This window comes from Pongo abelii, chromosome 3 (genome assembly GCF_028885655.2).
Source record: "Pongo abelii isolate AG06213 chromosome 3, NHGRI_mPonAbe1-v2.0_pri, whole genome shotgun sequence".
In the NCBI taxonomy this organism is placed as follows: Eukaryota; Metazoa; Chordata; class Mammalia; order Primates; family Hominidae; genus Pongo; species Pongo abelii.
In genome coordinates this window covers 209,282,019-209,294,837 of record NC_071988.2, presented here as the reverse complement: position 1 = coordinate 209,294,837, position 12,819 = coordinate 209,282,019, and positions in this window count along the sequence as shown.

The following is a 12,819-nucleotide window of genomic DNA, read 5'->3' as shown; positions in this document are numbered from 1 at the left end:
AAAGTAGTTCTGGTGATGATGAAGATCCCCTATTTAGAGATACACGTGATGAGCCGAACTAAATTGTTTTACCAAAGTTACAAGTCGAAAAAAGTACTGTTCAAGTGTTATCTTAGACAATCAAGGAATTTTAAATTATGGATACAACTAAATTTATTAAATATTAAATTAATTAAATGTATTGATTATTTTATCTAAATCTCAATATTCATATATTCAAGATGGACCCAAAAAAGAAAAAAACTTCAGGAACTTCTCATCAAGAGTGTTTTATATTTGAGGTCAACTAATATTTGGGCATCTGCACTAAATCTCCAAGTTTCTGCCATATCTCAAGTCATGCAGCACAGCCCAGCAAAAGAAGCCATGATGCCATCTGCCCCAGAAGCAGTACTTAGTTATCCTGAGAGACCACGAAGGAAACTAAACACAGTCAGATGGAGAGCATGCTGCAGGCTTCACATCAAAACCTTTTGTTGGCTTTTGCCCATTCCATGAGAACACTTGGACACAGGAAGGGGAACATCACACACCGGGGCCTGTTGTGGGGTGGGGGGAGGGGGTAGGGATAGCATTAGGAGATGTACCTAATGTAAATGACGAGTTAATGGGTGCAGCACACCAACATGGCACATGTATACATATGTAACAAACCTGCACATTATGCACATGTACCCTAAAACTTAAAGTATAATAAAAAAACTATATATATAAGAAAATTAAAAAATAAAAAAACCTTTTATTGGTTCACACGACTGAACCAATGTATTTGCCATGTTAATAATGGAGCTCTAAATAAGATTGTCGTAATTAAATTCAAATAAATTAAAAGAGAATGAACATCAAACCAATGGCCATGCAAAGTATGTTGTTGTTTCTCACTGGGTATGTAAATGTCCTCAAGAGCGAAAAAGATCATTAGACAACAAGGTCCTTCCCACTTAGGGAAAACAAGAGAATGTAGATTAAAAGGTAGGCAGGAAATCTCACCTCTCCCCCAAAGTCAGCAACGGACAGAACAAAGATGTGATTCACAAGTGTGATCTGCAACATGTTATAAGAAGGAAATCCATCATCAGGACTGTTAGAAGAGCACTGATGACAAAAACATCACTAAAACTGCTGCTAATATTTAATGGCCAATGAAATAAAGTCTAAAATCAACTTTATAAAATTAGATCCACCATCACAATTTGATCCGACTCCATTCAACCTTTCCAGTTTTTCTCAGCAAAAATCAGATCTTAATTTAGACCAGGGTTTCCGGTTTTGTTTTGTTTTTTTCTAGACGGAGTTTTGCTCTTGTTGCCCAGGCTGGAGTGCAATGGTGTGATCTCAGCGCACCGTAACCTCCGCCTCCGGGGTTCAAGCGATTCTCCTGCCTCAGACTCTCGAGTAGCTGGGATTACAGTCATGTGCCACCACGCCCGGCTAATTTTGTATATTTAGTAGAGACGGGTTTGCTCCATGTTGGTCAGGCTAGTCTCAAACTCCTGACCTCAGGTGATCCACCCGCCTCGGCCTCCCAAAGTGCTGGGATTACAGGCGTGAGCCACCACGTCTGGACTTAGACCACGGTTTCTTAACCATGACACTATTGACACTGTGGGCCCAATAATTCTTAGATGTTGGGGGCTGTCTTGTGCCTTGTAGGATATTTAGCTGCATGGCTGGCCTCTCCCCACTGCATGCCAGTAGCATCCCCTCCTCAGCTGTGACAACCTTAATTATCTCTAGCTACCAATAAACGTCCCCTGGGAAGTAAAATCACACTTGGTTGAGAATTGACCTAGACATTATATGTCAATATGAAAATGTCAGTTATGGCTGCTACTATATTTTCTGGCTAATGAATTCTGAATAAGAGAAGTATGGGATGTGGGGAGAGGAGGCTGGCATGAGTAAGGTTAGGGGTGGGAGTGAAGATGGTAGAGGCAATTATAGACTGCCTCTCCTTCTCCCTTCTCCCTATGGTCTTGTAAAGCCTTCTGCAGAAAGAGAACCTGAGTTAGCTTTAGTTCTAAGCAACAAACTAGTTCACCCAACGCTGTGTACACCTGGGTCCTGGCACGTTCCTGCATTTGGCCTCACGATGTTTCTGGATAGCTGCATCCTAAATGTTACCCAAGAGCACAGGAGTCCACTGTAGAAGCAGGGCTGAGCTGCCCTTCCGTCCATCTGTTCTGCTAACCATGGAAACTTGTTCCCTCCCTTGAAGGTGTCCTGTCAAACATCTCTAAACAGGAAATAATCACTGTTGCATCTGCCCTTTCTTCATGTGCATGCCCACAATTACTAAGGTCTCCTTCTATGATCTGATGCCTCTCAAATACTCATACTCCTCCCCAGCACCAGAAAACGACCCTCCTGAAGAAAGCGAATTGCAACATAGGCCCCATGTTTAAGTGATAGCGGACTTCACTTGTTATTTATCTGGGTGTTAAAGAAACAGAATCGATGTCACGTGGACTTTATTAGTTCTGCTGGCCTTTTCTTTTCCAAGTTCACAAAATTGAAAGCTGTTTAATTAAAATCAAGTGGTCTGAGCTAACCTCCCACTTCCCTCTCCATCTGTGGAGTATTTGCTTCCAGATATACTCAGGCTGTTCCAATTTCTGTGGGCTGACATTGGCCCAGTTCACCGACTGCAGTGTCAAACACAGAAGCGAGCAGCACTTTTAGATGTCTCTTTGATAGGAGAGGCCCGACTTTTCCCCAGCTCTCCATTTTAAGAGAGGATTTCTTGTCTACATCTTTTCCCTCTTTCATCGGCAAAATACATCTAAGAAAGTGCCAGTTCCTATGTTTCTGCTGCCTATCTTTTTCTGAAAATCACTAATGTTAAGTTTGTAAATTATAATTTTGCAAGCAAGGTAGGGTGAGGCCTTGATAGCAAATGTGGCTTCTTTCTTCCTGCCTCTCTTCCCTTTTTCAGTGAAGAACACATCTGATTACCAGGTCTTTGAAGCCAGAGCCATGCCTTCTTTCTCTGTCTTCCCCGCAATCCCCAGTTCACTGTGGTGGACATAATAAAAACGCAATATGAATGTTTTGGATTGAGCTGAATTGTATTTCTAAAGGGAAGTTTGGCTGGTCCTATTCTTCTTCTCCCAGAGAGGTCTTCCTGCAATCGGCTCCATTGCTGAACACGCAGTGGCTGATTGGTTTCGTCCTGAGGGCTGCTGAGTGGCTGGTGGTTTTCAAAAGTGGACATTTGTCCCTCAGGGCCAGAGCCAAATCACCGCACAATTTCACAGACTCCTGCCAGGCACCGAGGCACTGACTCTCAGTCATGATCAATGTGAGCAGCATTCTTTCTGGTAATTTAGTGGCAAAGAGGACAAATCCCACATTTGTCTTTTTATTGGCCAATGCCCCTTGGACTTTGGGGGTTCTCCATATCCTTCTATGATCCTAACAACACTGTATCATTTTTTCAGATGGCTAAAAAGTGACAGGAACAACAAGAACTGCCTTTCCCGGTGACCTAAATTTGCTACCACTATAGAGACCGACTGAAGTCCAGCACCTGCTAAACCAGGTAGTCACAGCTGTTCCTCATCCAGGAAAACCCCCAATGATTACATAGCTGAAATTTTACTGTACTTGAAGATGGTCAAAGATTTTTGTGTTTGTCTTCTCTCATTAACTCAGCCTTTGAGCATCTCTCCACTTTTATTTTGATATGCCAACTTCATTATCTATAGGAACATTGTATTATGCTTTTTAGCCATTAAACCCATTATTATAAACCCACACAAAAATCCTATATGACAGATTGGAATTACGCCTATTTCAGAGAAGACAGAATGCATGCAAGCCTTTTAAGGATTTTTAAAAATACACAAACCAGGTAGAAAGGCAATTTCATGGGCTAGAATTTCATAACCCAGTAAATATGAATGTACTGGGTGCAGCATTCTATGAGGCATTTTGGTACCAAAAAATGATGGATAAGCCAAGTTCCTTCCTGAAGATCCCTGAGGCTGATTCTGTACAGATTCTATAATGTTGCATTTATTTAACTCTCCTATCACATCCCAAATTGACTCACAAGGGATCCATTCATTCACTGCCACCAGAAAGAGCACCCTGTTGTGGGACTGGACAGCAACAAGTCTTACATACTGCTGGTGGGAGTGTGGACTCATACAAGTCTTTTTGGAAACAATTTAGCATTATCTAAGAAACTTGATGACCCACGTACACTGCGGCCCAAATATTCCACTCCTGGGAATATTTTCTTGAGAGAGATCCCCAAGTGCTCCAAGGAGACATGTCCAAAGTGTTTATAGCTGCATTATTTTTAATAGCAAAAAAAAAAAAAATGGAAACAACACAAATGCCCATTGGCAAAGGGAATGGATAATTTGATCATGTGTTAAAAAGAACCTTTGCCCAGCTATGTTCATGGGCAAACAGATTTGACTGTTGCCTGACTCTCAGCCTGCTTGAGCCTCTACCACTCATCCTACACCTTGTAGAGAACTGGGCCAGCTTTAATGCCCACCCAAAAGACATTAGGCTGCAATGATGACCCTTGCCAAGAGCAATTTCTCAATTCCTTATCACAGTCAATCCAAAAGTGCCTTTTACAATCTCACCGTATTTGGAAGGAGCTTTCAGAGAGACTCACTGAACTTACTCCGGGGTATTGCTGCTCTAAAAATTAAACTCTGACTTGGCATCTACTGTTTTTGGTCCTTGGTTACTCTTCAAGAGGTATTATGTTAAATCAATGAATATTATATAGCACTGCAAATAAATGAACTTCAGAACACATAATATTATCTTGCTTAGGGATTGTATATAAACTGATTAACACAAAATAAATAATGAGCAATGCTAGTCAGCCCGCAGATTTTCGGCCATATCAGGCAGGCCAGACCAGACATGTGAGTGAAGGAGTTTTCTGGGACATTCCAGTTTCAGTTTCCTCAATGTAAAACCAGGACACTAATCACTATAATATCAGACTATTATGAAGACAAAAAAAATACTGTATGTAAATATCCTAGAACAATATGTTGCACATAGTTGGCTGCTCAATAAATGGCAGGTAAGTGGCAGAATGATGAGAAACCAAAGGCTCATGTGTTCGGGGAATTTCATATGTTGGGTCTTATTTTTCAAATTGTGATCAGCCTGTCTGGATCAAAAAAACCTGGGGTGCTTCTTAACAATGCAGTTCTGGGCCTCACCAAAAACCTAGAGTTAGAACCTCTCCAGGTAGTGCCAGGAGATATGCATTTTAATACACAATCCAGGTGATTCTTCGACATAAAAAACTTAAGAACCACAAGCTTCGAGATTCAAATTCAGGCTTCTATGAAGTAGCCTGAGAGAGGATATAAACAGACTGGAATGACATTTTTCACAGTAATAGAAAAAACAGTCTTAAAATTTGTTTGGAATCAAAAAGGAGCCCAAACAGCCAAAGCAATCCTGAACAAAAAGAACAAAGCTGGAAGCATCACACTACCTGGCTTCAAAATATGCTGTAAGGCTACTGCAAACAAAACAGCATGGTATTGGTGTAAAAAGACACATAGACCAGTGGAACAGAATAAAGAACCCAGAACTAAATCCATATACTTATAGCCAACTGACTTTTGAAAAAGGCGTCAAGAATATACGTTGGGGAAAGGACATTCTGTCCAACAAATGGTGCTGGAAAAACTGGACATCCATATGCAGAAGAGTGAAACTAGACCCCTATCTCTCACCATATGCAAAAATCAACTCAAAATGAATTAAAAACTTAAATATAAGACCCAACAGGATGAAACTACTAGAAGAAAACACAGGAGAAACACTCAAGGACCTTGATTTAGGCAAAGATTTTATGGCTAAGACTTTAAAAGTACAGGAAACAAAAAACAGACAAACGAAACTATGTTAAACTAAACTTCTGCACAACAAAGGAAACTACCAACAGAGTGATGATACAACCTCTTGAATGGAAGAAAATATATGCAAACTATTTATCTGACAAACGTCTGATATCCAAAATATACAAGAAACAAATTACTCAATAGCAAAACAACAACAAATAATCCCACTAAAAATGGGCAAGGGATCTAAACAGACATTTCTTTAAAAAACACATACAAATAACAAACAGGTATATGAAAAAATGCTCAAAATCACTAGTCACCAGGAAAATGCAAATCAAAGCCGCAATGAGGATTTTCTTGCCCCAGTAAGATTGGCTACTAACAGGAAGCCAAAAAATAGATACTGGCAAGGATGCTGTTGGTGGGATTGTAAATTAGTACAGTCATTATGTAAAATAGTATGGAGATTTCTCAAAAAAAACTGAAATTAAAACTACGATACAATATAGCCATTTCATTAGTGGGTAATTTATCCAAAGGAAAGGAAATCAGTATAAGAAAGAGAACCTGCACCCCCATGCTTATTGCAGCACTATTCACAATAGCAAAGTCGTGGAATCAACCTAAGTGTCTATCAACGAACAAGTGGATAAAGAAAACGGACATACACAATTAAATATTATTCAGCCATAATAGAGAATGAAATCCTGTCATTTTCAGCACCATGGGTGGAACTGGAGGCCATTATTGTTCACAGAAATAGGCCAGGCACAGAAAGACAAATACCACATGTTCTTACTTATATGTGGGAGCAAAAAAAGATGATCTCATGGAGGTAGAGAGTGGAATGACACTTACAAGAAGCTGGGAAAGGAGGTGGCAGGAGGGATGAAGGGAGGCTGGTTAAGGGGTACAAACATACAGTTAGAGAGAAGAAATACATCCTATTGTCCAATAATACAGTAGGGTGACTATAGTTAACAATAATTTATTGTATATTTCAAAATAGCTAGAAGAGAAGATATGAAATATCCTCAACACAAAGAAATGATAAATGCTCAGGGAGATGGTTATCCTAAATACCCTGATCGTTACACATTCTATGCATGTATCAAAATATCACATGTCCCATGTAAATATGTACAAATATTTGCAATCAATTTTTTAAAAGATTGGAAACTAGGGCAACAGAAGCCGCCCTAGTAATGATTAACAGGAGTAAATTACAGGAGCACCTGAGATTTAATTAATAATAATTAATTGTGTATACTGCTTGCATACCTGCTACACTGTAAATATAATAGCACATTGTTTGATTTCTAATAAAACCCTTGAATGGTGTGCTACTCCTATATTTACAGGTGGGGACACAGTGGCTCAGAAACATTAAGTGACTGCCCAAGGACATACAGCCAAGAAGTGTTAACCTGCTATTTATATAAAGATATGAGCCACAAAATCACACGGCTGTTAGAGGTGAAACAGGATTATACAGTCATGCACCACGTAACGACATTTTGGTCAGCAATGGATCGACATAGGATTGTGGTCCCATAAGATGATAATACTATATTTTTACTCTACCTTTTCTATGTTTAGATATATTTAGATACACAAATACTTACCATTGTGTTACAGTATTCAGTACGGCAATGTGCTGTAGAGGTTTGTAGCCCAGGATCTACAGGCTGTACCATACAGCCTCCATGTGTAGTAGGCTATGCCATCTAAGTTTGTGTAAGTCCACTCTATGATGTTTGCATGACAAAATCACCTAATGACACATTTCTCAGAGTATTCCTGTTAAGCAGTACATAAGTGTATTTACAATTATATATGCCCTAAATGGTCACTAGTTAGCACTAATACATGTAAGCCAAGAGGCATCAGCAGGGAATTCTTCCCCTCCTACAACTATTCTCCTTAGAGCCATAATAATTGATGAACAAGCTAACCTCTTATTTTCAGAAGGCTACAACTACAGGGGACTGAAAACAAACTAACACGACGTTTGAATTTAAAAAGACAATAATACTTAGCCACAGCTCTCTCCAAATCACTTGGAATGGTGTTTCCAGTTGTCTGATTAGCAGGGCAGGTGGTTGGTCTTCCACTGCTAGGACTCACTGGGTGTCTGATGCTACCATCCCAGCACCCAACACAGGACCGTTTCAGACACTTTCAGTATCCCACACTGAGACCCAGAAGGAGCCTCAGCTCCCATCACAGGTCCAATCTGGATGTTTTAGGATACAAAAGGGAAGCGAGTACAATGATGAAAATCCTGATGGAGACCCCTGAGGCAGAAGAAGGCACAGCTAATGTCTGCCCACCCATGGCTTCCCACTTAACCCTGGGCTCCGCTGCCCACCTGTGGCCTGAGATGGGATGACAGGGAGCAAGAGAAACCCCTCTCCGTTTGGAGACTGCCATCACTCCCAGCCACAGACAGCCCTGACCTGTCTCTATCTCTAGACACAATAGGATCTCACCCACTACATAGGAAAGAGTGATGTCAATTTGGAAGAGGAAGGCTACAGAAATGCAGCAACAGCCAAACATCCCCTAAGAGTAATTAATCTCAAAATAATTTGTAAGCTGGACATTTCCCATTCTAAGATATACAAAATGAGCAATTCCAGGCATCTCATTGGCGACAGGAAAAGGAAAGCATATCTTCTGAGATCTTTCCAAATACTCCAACCCCCACAAGACGTGCTCCACTTGATGAACACTGCTTCCTGCAGCTGTTGGTTTTCTCACTGGCCTCCCTGAAGCTCCCTCAGTCTGGCCTCGCCCCACAGCCATGCATTTCAAAGGCTAATGAGGTTCCTAATCTGATTTCTCCATCAATTGAGCCCTGGCTTTGCTGCGAGGAAAATGATGCCTTTGCAGCCACCAACAGTCTGTAGACTGTATATTTAGCCTGTAGATTGAGTAGTTAGTGTACAAACATGTTTTTATCATCTGTAAGCATTCCCAAAATAAGTACCTCTGGGGACGGAATGGAAGTCTGATAGATTCCAGTCCCTAATGTGCTTTGAAATTTTCTTATCACAGAAGGGAAATCGCAGGGCTCTCTTTTTCCCATGCTCAAGATATCTTTTTGGTGACTTCACATTCTATAAGCTATTTTTAGTGGTTAAATACTCGCTTCTTAAGAGCAAAGCTGCCTCTGTCCATTTGTGGTCTGGGAATAAAAAGAATCTCAAAATATTGACAAAGTGTACAGCCCTATTCTATTGATCTTGTCTGGCTAGAAATTACCTAAATATTTCATCAGAGCAGAAAATATACCTGGCACCTTAAAATACTGGCATAACAGTAGTTCTATATAAACTAGCTTTCTTTAGGGGAAAAAAAGGCCTCTTAAAATTTGTTACTGTTCAAAAAATTTTTTAACATTTTCAAACTGGAAATGATCAATAATTATTTTTAAAAAATCAAAATCCTAATGTAAATATTAAAACCAAAAATGTTCCCAAGGCCAATTAACTTAGAGTTTTTTTAAGGATGGGAGAGGTGTGAAGAAGGATAAGATTATACCTAGGATAAGATCAATTTTGGAGTTTTGTTGGAAAAATGTATACCAGTGGAATGATGTTTTTAAAAACGTGTAGAGCTTTTTTACCATAACACACTCGCCTTTGATATCTCTAATCTCGTATGTAAAAATCACTTCATAAGGCCAGGTGAGGTGGCACATGCCTGTAATCCCAGCTACTCAGGAGGCTGAGGCAAGAGAATGACTTGAATGCTGGAGGCAGAGGTCGCTGTAAGCAGAGATCACGCCACTGCACTCCAGCCTGGGCCACAGAGCAGGACTCTTTCTCAGGAAAAAAAAAATCGATAAAATTTGTCCTTCTTTTATTTGCCATATCTGTTTTTTCAACAAGCGGAAAGCCAAATTGTGTTTTAGGGAAAGAAAAAGTGTGGTACAGACAGGACTATATGCCAACCAGATTACAACAGTATATCAATTATATCTGAGATTTTGCATAGCCAGTTCTTAAAACACATTTGGACTCTTAATCCTCAAGCAAGAATTTTACATGCATCCGTATTGCCTGTTCACTGCAAAGCAGCACATCTCTGCTGAAAAATGCTCACATCCCCTCCTCTGTTCACTCAACGACAAAACAGGGACATTCGGGCAGTTTTTCAAGTAAAGCTACCCACTGGCTTAGGTGGAATGTGATACTTTATTCCTTTCATTTAACTTCCATTTTGTCTCTGGAAAAATACCTAAGCAAACTGACTGCTTTTTCTGGTAAAGTAGCCATTTCTCTGTGATTGAAAATCATGAATTTTAATGAATGGGGGCTGGGAGGCTAAGCCCTCAAGGTGGCGGAGCAAGGGGGAGGTGAAAGCAGCTGGAGAGAAATGTGGGAGACTCCACAGAGCCTTCCCAGAAGGACGAGGCGACTTGGGCTTAACCCAGGTCCAGTTCAGGTCAGTGTCAGGGCCCAGAGAGAGCTTATGAGATGGCGGAGAACGGCGGCAGGAGCACAGGTGGCAAGGGATCTTGGAGTCTAGGTAGGAAAAGCGAGCAAAATGCGCTGGAGACAGAAACTAACGGCTGTGGGTATCAGACAGGCCCAGGCCCCACCTGCAGGAGGCTGACTCCCTGTGCTCAAGGCTCACCCGAAGCTGGAGGGAACCTTGCATCTCAGGCCAGCAGGTGGCCTGGGCTCCATCCCATCCCGTCAGCGCTGCTCAGTGGGATCTGCAGCTGCTGGTATACTCAGTGACTTCAGCTGGGAGGGGCAGATAAACATTGCAGAAAATCACTTATTTGCATTCATGACTCTTCCAGATTCTTTAAATTATCTCACTTAGCCATTAAATTATTTTGGTTAGACAGTAATTGTATTCTCTCATTAGCAAAGTGGGAGGTTTAACATTTTGCATTTCATAAGCCTGGAAAAACTGCAGTTGTTAAATCTCTTAGATAGTTAGGTTGTTAAAATTCGGAGTTAAAAAAAAAGCCTACTGCAAAAAAAAAAAAAAAAAAAAAAGAAATTAAAAAGTCCCCAGACTTGAGAATATGTACACTGTTTAAGAAATCCGTAAAAGCGTTTCCTGGCCATCAAGGCTGTGGACAGTGGCTCACCTCGCACCCCCTGCCCCGCCACCACAGGCGACCTCTGCTCAGTGGCTCCCAAACCCAGTGCCTCTGACCAGCCTGGGCTGTTGCGCCTTAGAGCCCGGCACATCTTGTGCCAGAGTCCAGCATGGCCTTGAAATGTCTTAATCCAACTCTTACATTCATTGACTGTGCTGCACCGTTTGACTCTTCCTTTTGAAACCACACTTTTTTCTCTGATGGTGCTCTCCTGGCTTTGTTCTCTGATTCACCCCTTCTCAGCATTTTTCTGCCCACTCCTTGAGGAATGCCTTCTTCCCAGCTCTGTTTTAGACTTTCGTGTTCCTCATTCCACTTGCTCCTCACAGGCAATCACTTTCACACCCATTGTTTCAACTCCCATCTGCATGTGGAAGCCCAGAACTTTCCTTGGAGCCTATAACTCCGTAAGAATATCCTGTATGTGCCTCAATGTCTCTGAAATGAATCTCATCTTTTTCACTTGCACATCTCTTTCCTTCTAAAGTTTTACCATGTCTACCAATAGGCCAGTCCCACAAGCGAGCCCATTACCCACCCAACCTGTAGCCTCGGCAACACTCATTCACAGGTCCTGCGGCTGGGGCTCTCTAAATGTCCTTAGATGTAGACTCTCTCTTCCCCCAGGCCTCTCCTCAGCTGAGGGATTTGTCAGGCTTTGTCCAGATTGTTCCCATGGCCTCCTAGCATTTTCCTCTCCTGATTTTGCTCCTCTCTGAACTATTCATGTTGCAGTGAAGTTAATTTATAAGACAACACAATGAATCTATGTTAACCCTGCTTAATATTTTTCATGGATTCCCCATACTGACAGGATAAAATCCAAACTCTTTAGAATGGCATGTATTTTACAGCAGTGCATTTGTTTGCAAAGAACGCAAATGGAGGCTCCCTAAAAGGGGTGTTTATGAAAGTCTACAGAGCTATCTTAAGGCACACAAAGCAGAAAGTGCACCACCAACACCCCGCTCATGACTCCCCGCTCGTGACTCGCATGGCCTCACCTCTGCTTTCCCTGAGCGCCTGTGCTTCTCTCTACAGACCTGCTCAGCTGTACTCAGGAGGTGGAGAAGAGCTGCTTCAGCCCCTGCTCTCGCTACCTCTGCTCACACATCCATCACACACCAATCAGACCTTTAGTTCATATTTTGGAAGAGAAGTCTTATGCTTGTTTCAGCCAAGTCTATTGTTAGATTCCTCCAAGATCACAGAACCAACCCTTGTCCAATCAGCTCTAGCCAGGGACAGCCAGAGACAGGCATGTTAACTTGGCTCACATCTCCAGCAAGGTTAGAATGATGGGCAGCCCCCATAAAAAGGCATGTCTTGGGCAGGTGCCCCTAAATTTGAGTACATTGCAACAAGCAGAGCTTTTATTACCCTCTCACTCCCCAACCTTTCAGCCTGATTTCTGCCTGTAGCTCTCCCTTTCCATACCACAGTCCCACAGTGTCCTGGGTTCCCGATGCATTTCCACTCTTGTTTACATGCACATGTGCTATTTATCTGCTTAGAATGCTTTCTGCTCTCTCCAAAGCTACCCTTGACCCCCAGGAACCATATACTTGGCAAACTACTAGTTGTCCTTCAAAATTCTGCATAAATGTCACCTTCTCTTTGAACATCCTTAAAATCCACCCCCTAGAATTAGACGTTCCATCTCAAGGATCCCGTCATGCTTTAAACATCTTCCAGTAGTACTTAAATGCACTGTATTGACATCTTTTATTCCCATCTCTCTTCTTAACAAAGAGCATCCCCTTTTAAAAATCCTTTATTTTTTTAATTGGCACATAATATTCATGGGATACATAGTGATGTTTTGATACATACAATGTATAGTGATCAAATCAGGGT